This window comes from Vulpes vulpes, chromosome 15, assembly GCF_048418805.1.
Source record: "Vulpes vulpes isolate BD-2025 chromosome 15, VulVul3, whole genome shotgun sequence".
In the NCBI taxonomy this organism is placed as follows: Eukaryota; Metazoa; Chordata; class Mammalia; order Carnivora; family Canidae; genus Vulpes; species Vulpes vulpes.
In genome coordinates this window covers 61,089,417-61,105,001 of record NC_132794.1, presented here as the reverse complement: position 1 = coordinate 61,105,001, position 15,585 = coordinate 61,089,417, and the positions used below count along the sequence as shown (strand labels likewise).

Below are 15,585 nucleotides of genomic sequence, written 5' to 3'. Positions count from 1 at the left end.
GATGGCCATCTAGAGAGCATTTTCCAGTGGTGGGCCATAGGGTTCTTGACTGTTTATTATTTTTGCCAATATCTTGAACAAAGATTTTTCTATGGCAAATATTGTGGACTGGCTTGCACAATTTTTGTTCCAGCCTCTTATAATAAGCAGATCCTGGGAAGCCAAAAACTACATTTTCTTGACTTCTTCACAGCTTAGGTTCTGGATATGAATTATATTCCATCTGTCAGGTACATTCCTGAAAGATCTGGAGGATCAAGTTGAAGAAGAAGCTACCTTCCTTGCTTTCAGTGACTTTCTGGCAAACAAGCTCACAGTGACGAAGTCTTTCAATAGCAGTGTTCTTGAATTCATTCTTGAGATGCTCACCTATCAAGGATCCATATTCCATTGCCAAGTCACCAGTTCCGTGAATGTCAAGATGCAGTCGAATGGTGGCAGTGATGGTAGCAGCAGCAGAATCCGTGAACTTCCTGGTCTGGCTCCCTGATCTTTGCAGTGATTCCAGGTATGAACTCGTCCCCTTAATGGTCAACCACCGTGTTGTTCTGGGAGTGATTTCTTGAGGCACAACCTAAAGATTATATGTAAGCATCTAATTCCCTTCATTAAGTCTTTTTCTGCTTAAAATACCTACAAGAAGCATTTCCTTCAGTTAACTCTTAGCATATGCCTAGAGGCTAGGAGTCAAGAACATCTGAGATCTAGACCTGGTTCTCTCATTCTTTTCCTTTTTCTATACTTCATTAAGAATAATGATCACTATCCTGGTTACTTTCTGGCAACTTTTATGAAGTTCAGTAGGATATAACAATATTTTGTAAGCCCTACAAGCTATAAAGATTGTTATAAGTGCTTACATAAATACATTTATCTAGGAGAGGGAAAAATTCTTTTTAGCACTTATGTGTTATGTGTGGCACTTGAAGCTACAAACCCACATCCATCAGGAGTTAAAATAAGAATGTATATTCAGAGGGCTGAACTTTGTATTTAGGTATCTGGCCATAAGCAAGAAATAACAGTAAAATTTAGACCAACCTGTTGTCATCTGCGCACATTCCCTTGACTGGTATCTACATAGATTATTTAAAACATTACATCATGAAACCTCTTGTATTTAGATTTCACATGTTTGAAATACACACAAGTTTTGGGACACCAGTGTGGCTCCGTGGTTGAGTGTCTGCTTTCGGCTCAGGGCGTGATCCCGGGGTCAAGGGATCGAGTCCCACATCAGGCTCCCTGCAAAGAGCCTGCTTTTCCCTCTGCCTATGTCTCTGGCTTTCTCTGTGCCTCTCATGAATAAATAAATAAAATCTTTTTAAAAACCCAGAAATACACATAGTTTAAATATTCTACACAAGTCCGCCCCTAATTCACTATGATCTCTTCACTTAATTTTTCACAATCTTACCTCACTCTCTGAAGAGTTCTGAAAGGACTGTCTCGAAAATTACTGGTGATTCTGTAATTAGTAAACCCAGTAACACTGTCCTTTTGTTTCTATGACTGTATTCTGATTCACTTCCTCCCCAAACTCTATTCTTGGTTTCTTTCAGGGGTCAGCTTTTACAGCCTATTATTTAATATAGAAATCCTCGGGCAGCCCGGGTGGCTCAGCGGTTTGGTGCCTGCCTTTGATCCAGGACGTGATCCTGGAGACCCGGGATCGAGTCCCACATCGGGCTCCCTGCATGGAGCCTGCTTCTCCCTCCGCCTGTGTCTCTGCCTCTCTCTCTCTGTGTGTGTGTGTGTGTGTCTCATGAATAAATGAGTAAGATCTTAAAACAAAAAAAAAAAAGAAAGAAATCCTTTGATGTTCTATAATTGGCTATTCTCTTTTTACTCTACTCTCTCTCCTTGGTCATTTAAAATAGTCCTACAGCTCTACCCAATAGCTTCCAAATCTAAATTTTCAGATTTTACTTTGAATTTCTAAGTCTAAATGTCTCCAATTTGAAATTCATTCTCTCTTCTCCCAACCTTCACCTCTTCCTATTATCTGTTAATATTATCATCATTGCAGTCACCCAGCTGAAACCTCATGTGCCGTTGGCAGTCACCCAGCTGAAACCTCAGGTGCCGTTTCCTTCAAACTCTCCTCAATATCAAATTAGTTCCTAGTCCTAAACCTTTGAGGTACATATCTCTCTGTTCCTTCCTCTCCTTTCTGATCCTGCTCTGGTTACTTAAAATACTGAATTCTCTTACTTCTCTAAAAATTTCTAAAGAATGTCACCATAGAAATCTGTAACTCAAAAGCCTTTGATATTCACAAGTTAATATTCTTCATATATATAATCATTGTAAAAGATACAATGCAAAGAAAGACCCTTACTCTGGTAGCAACCAAAAAGTTTGTATATCCAGGTATGAACTTAATAAGAAACATGCAAAATTTATATAAGGAAAAATTTTATAACACTTTTAGTGAAAGATACAACGTAGACCAGAGCAAATAAGATGAGAGACTATGTTCTTAGATGGAAAGACTTATAAATCTCCCTAAGTTAATTGTTAAATTTAAAATGATCCCAACAAAAATGACAATGATTATTTTCTGGAACTAGGTAAGTTAGATATACATTTAAAATGAGAACATAATTATACTCACAAAAATAATCTGACAAAAAAAAAAGCAATGTTTGAGGGAATAACCATACAAGATTTTAAACATATTATAGAATCATATGCAAAAATTCCATAAGCACAGTCTAACAAAAAATTGTAGGAAGAGATATTTGTAACCCATATCACATAAGAAGGGGTAATAACCCTAATATTAGGAAAGAGCTCCTAAAAGAAGAAGGAGGGAAACCAACAACCAAGTAGAAAAGTGGAAAAAGATATGAAGAGACAACTCACAGAAAAAGAAATTCTTCTTAAGCATAAAAAAAAAGTTCAACCATCTCATAAAAAGAGAAATACAAAGTAAAACTATGCTAAATTAATAAATAAAAACTGAAATACTATATCATTACCACTTCTCACCTATCAGGTTTCCAAAAAATGTGTGACAGCATCCTCTGTTGGGAAAACTGTGTAGATATGAGCATTCGATATTGTTTCCTTGCACATTGCCTAAAGAATCTACTGTAGAACAAACTTCAGACATTCAGATGATTAGAGAGACATTGACATAAGGACCAGTGGTGAGCATTAGCCGTTTATTTGTAAAACGAAGACTACATGAGGGTTAGAGAGAATATACGATGAATATATGTCTGAAAATGTTGATAAAATACAACTGTAGAAAATGGAGGGGGGTATATGCAAACAATTTTTTAACTTTTGAAATAATACTGGTGGTGGCAGAAGGGTGATTTTGCTGAGACTGTTGTGTAATGCAAGGCAATGTAAATAATACATTGTGATAGTCTAATTCTATTGTTTTCTGGTGCCTGAGAAGGCGTTAAGTAATAACAATTGAGTCCTGACTTGGAATTGGAAGTATCAGAATGAATTCATGGAATATCTTGCCATAAAATAGCAAGGAAGCTATCAAAGACTACTGAGGCCATAGCAAAAGGACTGCAGAGCCAACTTGAAGAAGCTGCCACTGGCCAAAGATGAGATAACTGTTCAATACAGATAATCATTTCAGTGGATTGAAACATTTAAAATCTGTTTCAATCTATGAGTTTTAATGATCCTAAAAAAATTAACTTACCTCTTTTTAAAGATGATAGTCAACCAATCTCTATTTTTAAAGTTGGGTAAAGGGAAAGAATCAAATATTATTCTGCCTTTCCTACGTGAGCTGTACCAGTGGATAACCAAATAATAGATGAGGAGAAGTTGCTCTATACAGGAATATTCTAGCTAACAAAATGAGAAAGGAGTGATAAAATTGAAAAGCATCATTTTGCACTCCCTAATGAATTGAAATGATCTAAACAGTAGGCATCAATGGCTACTAACATCACAAAAAAAGGACAGACATTATGTGCCTCAGAAGAGCAGAAGAACACAACCCACAATGAAGTAGTCTTGCCTCTAAAAATCAAACTGAAATCTTTTTTTTTTAATTAAACCGAAATCTAATCAAGTTTCTATACCCAATGACCAATTTACAGGAAGTACATAAATTATGAAACACTGTATCATGGGGATGCAATCAGTAAAACCTAGAGTCTAGGAAACTCTACAACTCTGTCAAGTTTCTTTGACAAATAAATTCTACAGAAAAAAAAAAAGGAAGGAGAACTTGTAGATTTAAAAAGACATTTTTAAAAAAATAATTTAAAAAATAAAAATAAATAAAAAAATAAAAAGACATTTTTAAAAAGTCATATGAAAGTTGATATTAAATAAAAAACAGATGAAACTATAGTATTTAGGGATGCACACTTAAATCATAAAATATAAAGAAGAGCAAGGAAGTGATTACCATAAAAATCAGAGTAAGTGGACACAAAGAGAATCTCTGAGATGGCCACCAAAGTTCTATTTCCTCTTCCAGGTGATGGTTACAAGGGTATTTGCTTACAATAATTAATTAAAGTATTAATTTATTTTATGTGGTTTTCTGTATCTGTGTTATATTTTGTGGTTTAATTTTTTTCAAGTTCTACTTGTTAAAAATTGACATTTTTAAGGAAATTTGCCTTTCCCCTATCAACTGTATTTAAGATAACCTAATAGCTTTACATGACCCAGAAAAAAATGTTTCTGTAGTGAAATATCCCAGGTAATAAGTGTGGAAAGAGTGATAAAATTAGTAAATTACCACTTTACAATCCCTAGTGAAATAGAAGATTCAGGCAAAGATCATCAATGAATTAAATGAATAGGTAGTAGATAGAAAAGAACTCTTATAGTGGAAGGATCTGGCCGTTGTCACCTGAATACACTAATCAATCTTAGGGTTACTATTAATAAATGTGGGGCAAGCAGACATCAGGTAACTTCCATTTATAAGAAATACAGGAGATAGAGAAACACCACCACAGAGAAGCAACCAGACCAATCCAGAATTGAGAACATTCTAAGGGAAAACTGACATGGTTTCCTCAACAAGTCAATGGCATAAAGAGAAAAAGAGTGGAATGAGGAGGGCTGCTATGAATTAAGATGGACTTATGAGCTATAAAAAATCACATGCCACGTGTAGACCTTGTTTAGAACATGATTCAAACAAAACAGCTTAAAAAGACATGTTTGAGATAGTTGGGGAGCCCAACACAGGACCTGAACTCACAACCTTGAGATCTAGACCTGAGCTGAGATCAAGAGTTGTACTCTTAATCAACTGGGCCACCCAGTCACCCCAAGATAATCAGGGAAATTTTAGTATGGAGTGGGTATTAATTGACCCAAAGGAATCATAAGGTATGATTATGGCATTTTGTTTGTAAGATAATGTTCACACTCTTTAGAGATGCATGCTAAAATATGTAGAAGTGAAAACCCAGGATGTTCAGGATTTACTTTGAAATACTTCAGTAAAAGAGAAGAGGATAGAAGACGAATGATAAAATATTGATGATTGTTTAGTCTGGATATGAGGTTATAGAGACTTATTGTGTTGTTTTGTTTTACTTCTGAATATGTTTGAGCATTTTTCATTTAAGAAGATTTTTATGTTTCTTCATTCTATTAAATAAGATATTTAAAATATATAACTTTATGTCCAAGCTCCCTTGGATGGTATTCACAGCACTGCATAATCAGCTCCTTCGAGCATGAGCTGAAAAAGAGGGCAGGTATAGTTTCTCTAAAGGAAAATCAGGGTGCTGTTTCCAGAAGAAGGGAGTCAAACCCAGACAAAAAACATAATAGATGCTCACTATTGTTCCCACACAAATTTTTTAGCTCCATCTTACAAAATGTATCTAGTCAAACAGAACTACTTGGTGTTTCCTGAACAGAGCACACACTCCTAGGCCTCTAAATCTTGCTCAGATTTCTCTTATTGTTTTTTACAATAAGAGTCATACTTTCTTTCAAAGTCCGCCTCAACTGCTATCTGAGGGGGACGACTTTGCCACCCCTTCCTATAAAATAAGAAGACCCTTCTGGCACAGGATTGAGGACTCTGGTCGTACTCTGCCTTCTATGGGCAAATGTGTATATTCAAATTCCCCCAGTAAATCCAAGGCTCTTTAAAGGTCCCTTTCATTGTATGCCTCAAAACTCTATGCCCAGTGACTTGTAGCAGTTCTATCTTTGTTTGCTGAATTGAATTGACATATAATTTCTCAAGAAGACACAAAAACTATCAAGCTAAGAAATTGTCATCCTTTATAATAGCAAGTAAATAGAACATTTATTATCTAATAATAATATCTTGCTTGTTTAAAGACATTGGATATCCTTTTAATTGAATACTAAATAATCCAAATTGTCTTTAGTCAAGATGCTTGCTTTGAGATCTGTAGGGCAGGAAGACTGAGATGTGTTTACATTTTGAAATAGGTTCATTTCTTTGCCAACCATAGCAGATGGCCACCCTTACTGCTTATAAAAGAAATTTAACTGATTTGACAATAGCCTTATGGTCTTTCTGGCAGGATGCCAAATATTTGCATTAAATGAATCTTTGTTTAAGCTACTAGTTTATTGTGTGAATCTGTAAGTGCTAACATCCTCACATCTAACTGAATTATAATAAAATATATTTCTATATTTTTATTTTTTATTTGGTAACTGGTGTCTATTATAATCTTTGGGAAATTATGTTACACAAATATATTTTTAAAAATTTTTAATAAGCTCCTTTTTAAAAGTCTTGACATAGACCTATGCTTGCATTGCAAATCAGTAGCATTTCTCTTTCTTGTCCGGTAAGGTAGTCCTACAGTGGGAAGGTGGGTTTCATCTATAGGAAGGGAGCAGGAGACTTACATTCATCGAGTACTGGGGTAGACACCTTCATTCAATTTATTCGAAAAAGCCAACATCAGGGTGGGGTTTTGAATACAATTGCAAAGTAGGGATGTACTTTCTCAAAGATCTGCTACCTACCTGAAGAAAGCCCTGGTTCTCCAGAGGCCCTAACTACAAACCTGCCTTATTTTGCACCTCTCCAGTAGTCTATAAGTTTTTATCTTGCCACTTATTTATTGATTCCTGGACCTATAGAACTTGATATCTCAGAGAAAGTAGAAGTTTCCCTCCTTGTTCAGATGGGAAGGCAGACTTTGGAAATTAGTAAGTCCAGACCAATACCCTGGCCACTCGGCCTCTGGACCAGCGCTTTTTCTGCTACAAATTCAGGGCCTACCATAGAACATGCAGCTGCCTGGGAAGGTAACACTAGAAGAAGCAACCCACACTTACAGCCCACTGTTACTTAAGCCAAAAGCACCATCACCTGATATGCCCCTCTTTCCCTAGGTTTCTTCCCTCCATTTCTGTGACTTGACCTTTCCTCCTTTGTAATTAGACAGCATTGTATGAAGGCTGTATGTGAGTGGTGGGTGAGGACAAATCCTAGCAAAGAGACTTCCATTAAAACAAATTTATGTTTATTTCCTTATCTCTATTCCAGAGGCAGAGATGCCCAACAGAATGGTCTTCCTGAATGGATTTACCTGGTAATACATCTGAGGGTCTTTAGTAGAAGAGCAACATCCTGCTCTGTCTGGAACCAGCCACCTGGTCTTCTGTCCAGACAACTACATCTTCAATTCCATGGCTCACTTGTGAGTAGGCTCTGTAAGCTAGATGATTTTGGCCCTATGCCCCTTTTGTCAAATGAATGCTCAGTATATGGCAGTCTGTAACCTTATATTGGTTTCCTTCTAGTTCTGGGTGGAAAATATCAGATAATGTTTTAAGCACAGACTTGTTCTTGAGCTCTTTAATTAAGTCTTCAGGCTCCTTCATACCTGAGACAAAGACACATTTCTTTTATATTCCCCTATATTAAGACTTGTATGGAAGATATATAATAATTTAAAGTCTCTTATTTATTGAATTCTGCCAACAGATGAGCAGATATCAGGCCCTAGCAAAGTGACTGTCAGCTTGAGGATGGCATCTGTTGGAGCAAATTCCTGTTCTCCCTGGTTACTCTTGATCCAGGCACAGAACAGAAAAATTTGTTGCATCAGATACCTGCCTTGAGCTGCAGATCAAGGCAAAATGCCAGTGCTTACATGAGCTTCTGTACTTCCCATCTCCTCCCTTGACCTCTAGTTAGCAGAAAGGGAATCAACAGTAGGTAGGAGAGCATTCCTTCAAAACTGAAAAAAAAAAAATCAATGGGGAAATGATTTGCTTTATAGAAATCTGTTCTGTGTGCAAAGTTCCAAAAATATTTTAAAATGAGGTCTATTACAGGTTAAACACAATATCTAAATATATTTATATATTTATAGATATATATTTATATATAATATAATATAATATATATAATATAATATATATAATATAATATTATATATATTTATAGATATATAAATATATCTAAATATATTATGTAGCCAATGATATTTCTAGATGATATTTAAAAATGCCCCCCTTCTATGAGGATAGAAACCTCTCTTTTAAAAAAGTAGGAAAAATGGAAGTATAAATAAATTAATTTACAGTTGTGAAAATTTTTTACAACCTTTCTAATGGTCTTCACTCCCTTAATAGTCTACATGTAATTTTAAAACTTTTTATGATGGAAAGTTCAAACAAATATATAAGCTAAGAGAACAGTATAATAAACTTTCATGTACCACTAACCCAACTTAAATAAGTATCAATTCACAATCTCACTTCATCTGTACCCCCAACCTATTTCTCCATATCCTCCAGATTATTTTGAAGCAAATGCGAAATGTATCACTTATTTTAAATACTTCAGCAAACTATAAAATGAATATTAAAATCCAGTTATCAAAGAAGACTTCTTTGGATCACTCCTGGTTTTTAGTAGTTAACAGATGTTTAAAATTTTGATATATTTTCTGTAAAAATATATTCACTTATAAATTCCTTTTCACTAAGATTTAGTTACTTCATTTATTCATCCACCCATGTGTTTATAAAGATTCAGAAAAACTTATTAAGTACTTAATGATGTGCTCAGCCTATTTGGAGTGGTGGGAATACAAGCTGTGAACAAAGTAGACAAGACCCCCCCCCCCCCCCCCGCCACACACACACACACACACACACACACAATCTAATATTTTGGTAGGGGGAGGAAAAAAGTGAATACTTTAGAAAACTCAATATCATTTTAGATAGCAAGAAAGAAAGGAACAAGGTAATATGATAGTGCCTAGGTAGGGGGAGGTGTGATATTTCAGCTGATACTAGAAGAATATAAAAAAAAACAGCAGTTTGAGGAGAAGATAAAGTAGTCCAGGTAGAAAAAATCAAAACAAAGAATCTGAGGCAAGGAAGAGATTTCTGTGTCAGGGAACACAAGGTACAGTATAAGTTCAGCATAGTGAGCAAGGGAAGACATAAAGTTGTAGAATATGGTAGACAGTGACCCCTCTCAAAAATCATGCCTTTCAATATTCATGCCCATGGTATGATGTACCACATTGACTCTGGACTTTATTGTGTGACTTGCTTTAGCCAATAGGACATTAGCAAGTGCAATGGAAGGAAACTTGATAAGTACTTGCATGTTGGGGTTTGTCCTCTTAGAAGGCTCTCTGCTGAAAAGTGACTTAGGCTTGACCACCAAATGATAGGAGGCACATGGAGACATACTTTGAAGAACAAGTGCACTGTGCACGCAGCAAGCTCCTAGGTGAATACAGCCACAGAACTGCAGTTAACCCACCAAATCATGAGAAATGATAGATCATTGGTATTAGTTTTTGCATTTGGGGATGGCTTATTACATGATAATAGGTAACTGAAACAAAGTAGTTCCTGGAGGTGGGGTGCTGTTGACAGAAATCTGAAACAGTGATTTTGAGACAGCCACAGTGAAAGGCTAAAAGTGTGGCAAAAGCAGGGAGAAAATTGTGATTAAAGGCTGGAAAAATAGGTTTGTGTGTGTGTATGTGTGTGTGTGTTAAGATTTATTTATTTATTTGTGAGAGAGAGAGCACAGTAGGGGGAGATGCAGAGGGAGAGATTCCTCAAATGGAGTCCAGACTCCTCACTGAGTGTGCAGCCTGACACAGGGCTCAATCCCAGGACCCTGAAATGATGACCTGAACCAAAACCAAGAGTCTGTTACTCAACCAACTGAACCACCCAGGTGTCCCTATTTGTGTTTTTTGATTGAACAATTAGTGGAGCAAGGCTACAGTGACATGGAAGATAGGACATGTACTTAATGAACTTGTGGATCTGGCCTAAGTATATTTCCAGGTCAAATGGTCAAATGGGCTAACTTGCTTCTTTTCACTGACTATGATAAAACATAGAAGGAGACATGAACTAAAAGAAGGAGCAGTTCAGTTTTCAAGCAGAATATAGAGAAAATATTTGCAACCATCGGCTTCCTGGGTTGGAAAATAAAACTCTTTTTCTCAGCTTCTCCCACCGTTCCCCCGCCCCCTCCCCCATAGGGTTTTTCAGAGCAAGAAATGGCCTGAGGGCGTTCCCAGCAAAATGTGACCATAGTCAAGACCAAGTTGAGAATGTGATTGTAAGACCTATTTTAAGACTTCACAGCCCAAAGTAGAGAAAGCCTGTCTCCAATGAGGAAGTGACTTTTGTCTTATGAAGTAGATTATAATTTAATGTACAGAAAATCACAGCATTTTTAAAGGAATTATACACACTTAGACTAAAGGAACAAAGATGATTTGAAATGAAGGAAATGAAGACTTCTGGGCCCCTAAATTTTCATGCTCAAGAGGCAGACTGACAAATTACTCAGCTGTAAACATGCACCAGTTCTAATGGAAAAGGAAAAAGATATCTGAGGACAGAGCCAACAGCCAAGAATAGTAGCTGGGAACAGAAGCAGGCCCTAATCAAGTAACAGTGCCTGGATCAGAGACACTGGCAACGTGTATGTGGCTGGATTTTGGAATTGTTAAGGACTCAAGCAACCATGTGCCTTAAGTTTCCTCCCCTGGGAATGGTGTCAATTGCTGTTATCCCTCTCTCACCATTGTGTTTGGGGGCTAATGAGGGAGAGGGCAGATAACTGGAATTTTTTAGTTCACAAAGTTCCAGATAGAAAAAGGCCACACCCACACTACTCATTTACATCTACACCTAATCCAGATGGTGAAATTCTGAACACTGACCTGCTGCCATATTGGATGAGACTTTGGGAGATTTGGGGAGGAGATTAATGTATTTTGCATGTGGGAGAAATGCAAATAATTTATGGCCATAAGATAGACTGTGGCTGATTAAAGATTAAAGATGGTTTTTCTGTTCCCCACATGGAGACATGGAGTCTATTTTCTCTCCCTTTGAATCTGGACTGGCTTTGTGGCTTGTTTTGACAAGTAAAATGCAACAGAAGGACACTATGCCAGGACTTACAAGACTGCAGCTTTCATTTTGTCCTCTTGGAGCCCCAAGCCACATGGAAAGATGTTCAGCTACCCAGATAAAGAGCTGAAAGATGCCTGGCTAAAGAAAACTACTTTTTCTAGTTATAGCTCTTCCAACACCAAGTGTGAAGGTTTTCCACGCCAAGCAATTCTCCAATGCTCTATGGATGTCCAGTGGGTGACCCACGGTTTAATTCAATTCTGAAACTGTCTACCTAGAGTTACCACAGACCCCAGAGGCTAAGGGCTCAATCCCACAAGGTTGCCCCCACCTCCAAATGTCAATCACAAGCAGTGCGTCCCCAAGATATACATAATTCCTTCCAAGCTGGCTGCAAATTGGGAGTTCCTATGACCCCTCCTCAGGTTTGATAATTTTGTATAATGGCTCACAGAATGCAAGGACATACTTTACTTACTATTACTAGTTTATTATCAGTAACAGCCAAAGGAAGAGGTCTGGAAGAGTCTTGAGCAGGACTCTGTCAGGAGACGGAACTTCTGTCTCATGAAATTGAGATGTATACCCTCTTGACACATGGAAATGTTCACCAAACTAGAGGCTCTCTGAACCCATAGTCTGTTTCATTTATTTATCTTTTAAAGATCTTAATTATTTACTTGAGAGAGAGTACAGAAGGAGATGGAGAAGCAGACTCTTCACTGAGCAGAGAGCCTGATATGGGGCTTGATCCCAGGACCCCAAGATCATGACCTGAGCTGAAGGCAGCCACTTAACTAAGTGAGCCACCCAGGCACCCCTGGACCCATAGATTAGTCATTTTATGACATTTTAGACATTTTGTAGGCATGATTGTTTAAATCACTGGCCATTGATAACACAGTCTTCAGTGCCTCTCCCCTCCCCTTGTTCAAAGCAAGTCAAATAGTGAATCCAGATTCAAGAGATGGGGAACTAGCATAGAACTTACTGATGAGGGCAGCCCGGGTGGCTCAGTGGCTTAGCGCCACCTTCAGTCCCAGGTGTGGTCCTGGGGACCCAGGATCGGGTCCCACATCAGGCTCCCTACATGGAATGGGGCCTGCTTCTCCCTCTGCCTGTGTCTGTGCCTCTCTCTCTCTCTCTCTCTCTCTCTCTCTCTCTCTATGTGTGTGTGTGTGTGTGTGTCTCATGAATAAATAAATAAAATTAAAAAAACCTTGATGCATGAAAATATTTTTAAAAAAAGAACTTACTGATGAGAAGAGCTGAAAAATGTTTTTTAAATCTGTCACCATATCACAAAAATTATAGTCAAATCCTAGACATTTTTGCTTGGGAATTATAAGTGCTAAATAGAGCAGAACTAGAATGAATATCTATATAATAAAATATATGACATTTAAAAATTAATCTCATGAAAACATTATATCATCATTTTATTTTAGCCCTAATGTCAAAATGAAGCTAACTTTCTTTTTTCTTTGTTTTTAGAAAGCCTATTTTAAAAGAAAGATATAAATGCTAAAGTAGTGTTTTCAAACTGTTATATGAGTTACCAAATATTTTCTCAGGTCTCAAGATCACCCCTGTTCTCTCCTGTAATCCTGTTAAACCTGGAGAAAAGAGAATAAGGAGAAAGCGTCATGAAAGCAGCTTGAAACTGTCAAATGAAACCTCTGGATCATTTGGTAGGTCCTGATCTACTAGAAGTCCTGCTCTAAAAACTTCTATAAAAATCTACATTTCAGAGTGTTAACTTTAACTTTTCTGGACCTGTCCTTGAATGATTAATAGTTAGAATCATACTGAGAACCAGAACTTGTAGAGAATCCTTTAGCTCACAAATTGTCGCAAATACAAGTTTACTAACTAAAAGAGTCTGAGATTATCTGAATTTATTCAGATATTTATGTCATGGGTCAGAAAGCAATGGTGGCACTTATCTAGATTTAATAAAGAAAATGTACCCATTTAAAGGGATCTGTATGATTCTTTGTATCACCTTTTATCATCTAGAGAAATTTGTTGGACAAATTCTTTTTGTTTTGATGTTGATGTTTGATTTTATTTTGATTTGAATGTTTTGATCAAGCATTCTATAAGAGAGCCTTATGTCTGATTGAGAAGTAACACAGCTCATTCCTCAATATAGATAAAGCTGAAGCAATCTGTAATATCAATGAGGCCCTCTTTTTTTTTATATCATAATTGTGTTACCTAAGACAAAAGTTGCATGCAATTTTTCAGTTTTACCACTAGATGGAGAACTCACCTTCTCACCAATACAAGAAATTTCCAGTGCCTACATTGTGCAAAGCTTAATGCTAGGTAGGTCATGCAGATGATCAAAAATAAGACTCGGATGATGCCCAAAATATCCCTGTTGTTTAGTAGGAATGAGACAAGAACTCAAGAATCTGTATATCAAAGCAGAATGTAAATGTAAAAATACAGACAAGAAGTTCTGTAAAACTCAAAAGAAAGAATTAACTCAAACTTAGCAGAAGATTTTCGGATGAAGTAGTAGTTGAGTTTTGAAGTTCAAATAGTGTTTCAGCAGGAACATGGAGAGTGCTGCATAAGTAAACACAGAGGCAGTAAAGCATGGTAATGTGTTCACAGAACACCAAATAGGACAGTTTTCTTGGCAAAGATAAAAACTTGAAATATAAGGCTCTATTGTTTTAAACGTGGAGAGGAGGAGATTATAACTAATTCAATCAGTGATTGGGATGGCAGGGCCCAGTTTCCTTGAGGTTCCAGTCAATGAATCAGGTTCTGTCCATCTCTATTCCCTCCTTCAGGCAGAGTTGAGACTCCTTCTTCTCCAAAGACACAACCCTCATATCTACTAGAATGTCTAGAATGTGAATTTCTTGAGGGCAGAGATCTTTTTCCCAGTTTTTCTTTGAGTCCCTAGCATTGTGCTAGGTACATGTTAGTTGCTCTATAAGAAGATGCATATAAGAAAGCCTGGGAGCCCAGAGAAATGGGAAGTTATTGGAATGGTTTACTAGAGTTCATTACTTGATCTTGGGTGGTTGCAATGAGAATACCAGAGATATTTTTTAAACTCAAAGAGGTGACAAATAAATATGTATGAGGGTAGTAAAAGTGACAAAAAGTAAACCCAAATTTACTAGCTCCACTTTTTCTCTGTTTATACAAGGTATCCATGTTATTATTATTATTCTGGCTATTTTCAAAAACTTGACCTTCCACTAAAGAATGTGTATTTCACATGAGTGAGAATACTCAAAAGAGTAAGCCACATTATGGAGGTTATTCTAAAATATCCACAAATATTTTTGAGTTCAGACAGCATATTTGAATGCATAATATAAATTGCTCCAAAGTATAATGTCCAGTTAGGTGAGTTGAGGTCTTATCTAGCACAAGACATGTTTTTTTTTTTTAATTTGCACAATTTAAAACGTTTTGAGTTAGTTAATATTACTTTACAAATCATGCGATTTTCATATGCGATGTAGATTTCTGGCTTCTCTTCAAATACTGTAAAATTTCATAGCAAGAGTTTCCCATTTTAACATGGGATAATCAGCTGGATCTGGGTAGAGACCACTTCTCCGTTCATTAACATAACTACTGTCTAGTTTTCATTACTCCCTTATGTAATACACAGGATCTACTTTTTCACTTATGTTTCCTCTCTGCCCCACAGATATTTGATTTGTGTGATCTTTGCGTCTGCCCATTTGGATCTGCAGATTTACTGGTGTTCTGAAACTTTCATATATCCACTTTTTGTTTAGTATATAAAAATAATTGTGTACAACTGAGAATATGTGCCATTACCTCATTAAGTCAAGTGAGTTGTGTGACTAGCTACTGAATGGGGTATAACCTTTTGTGAGAGGTAAGAGTCATAGTGTAGGACCCAACAAAGATCATATGACTATGAGAATACCTGAGAACTTTGCCCCATGAGTATATGAGGACAGCAAAAATGTCTATTCAAGTAACAATACAATAAATGCAGTAACTGTGCATGCTTTGCTGGTGAGATATTTTAAAACATGTGAATGTGGGGCGCCTGGGTGGCTCAGCCAGTTAAGCATCTGCCTTGAGCTCTGGTCATGATCCTGGGATCAAGCCTCATTTTAGGCTCCCTGCTGAACCTGCTTCTCCTTCTCCCTCTGCTGCTTTCTCTCTCTCTCAAATAAGATAAATAAAAGCTTAAAAAAATACATGAATCCA

The 15,585-nt window shown here is 36.9% G+C and overlaps 1 long non-coding RNA gene across 1 annotated transcript; it reads left to right on the top strand.

Moving 5' to 3' along the window:
• The first annotated feature begins 7,495 nt into the window (after positions 1-7,495).
• Positions 7,496-15,375, top strand: LOC140595637 (uncharacterized). Its single transcript, XR_011997391.1, has 3 exons — positions 7,496-7,649; positions 12,939-13,055; positions 15,050-15,375. It is a non-coding gene; the product is annotated as an uncharacterized lncRNA (long non-coding RNA).
• Positions 15,376-15,585: the final 210 nt, after the last annotated feature.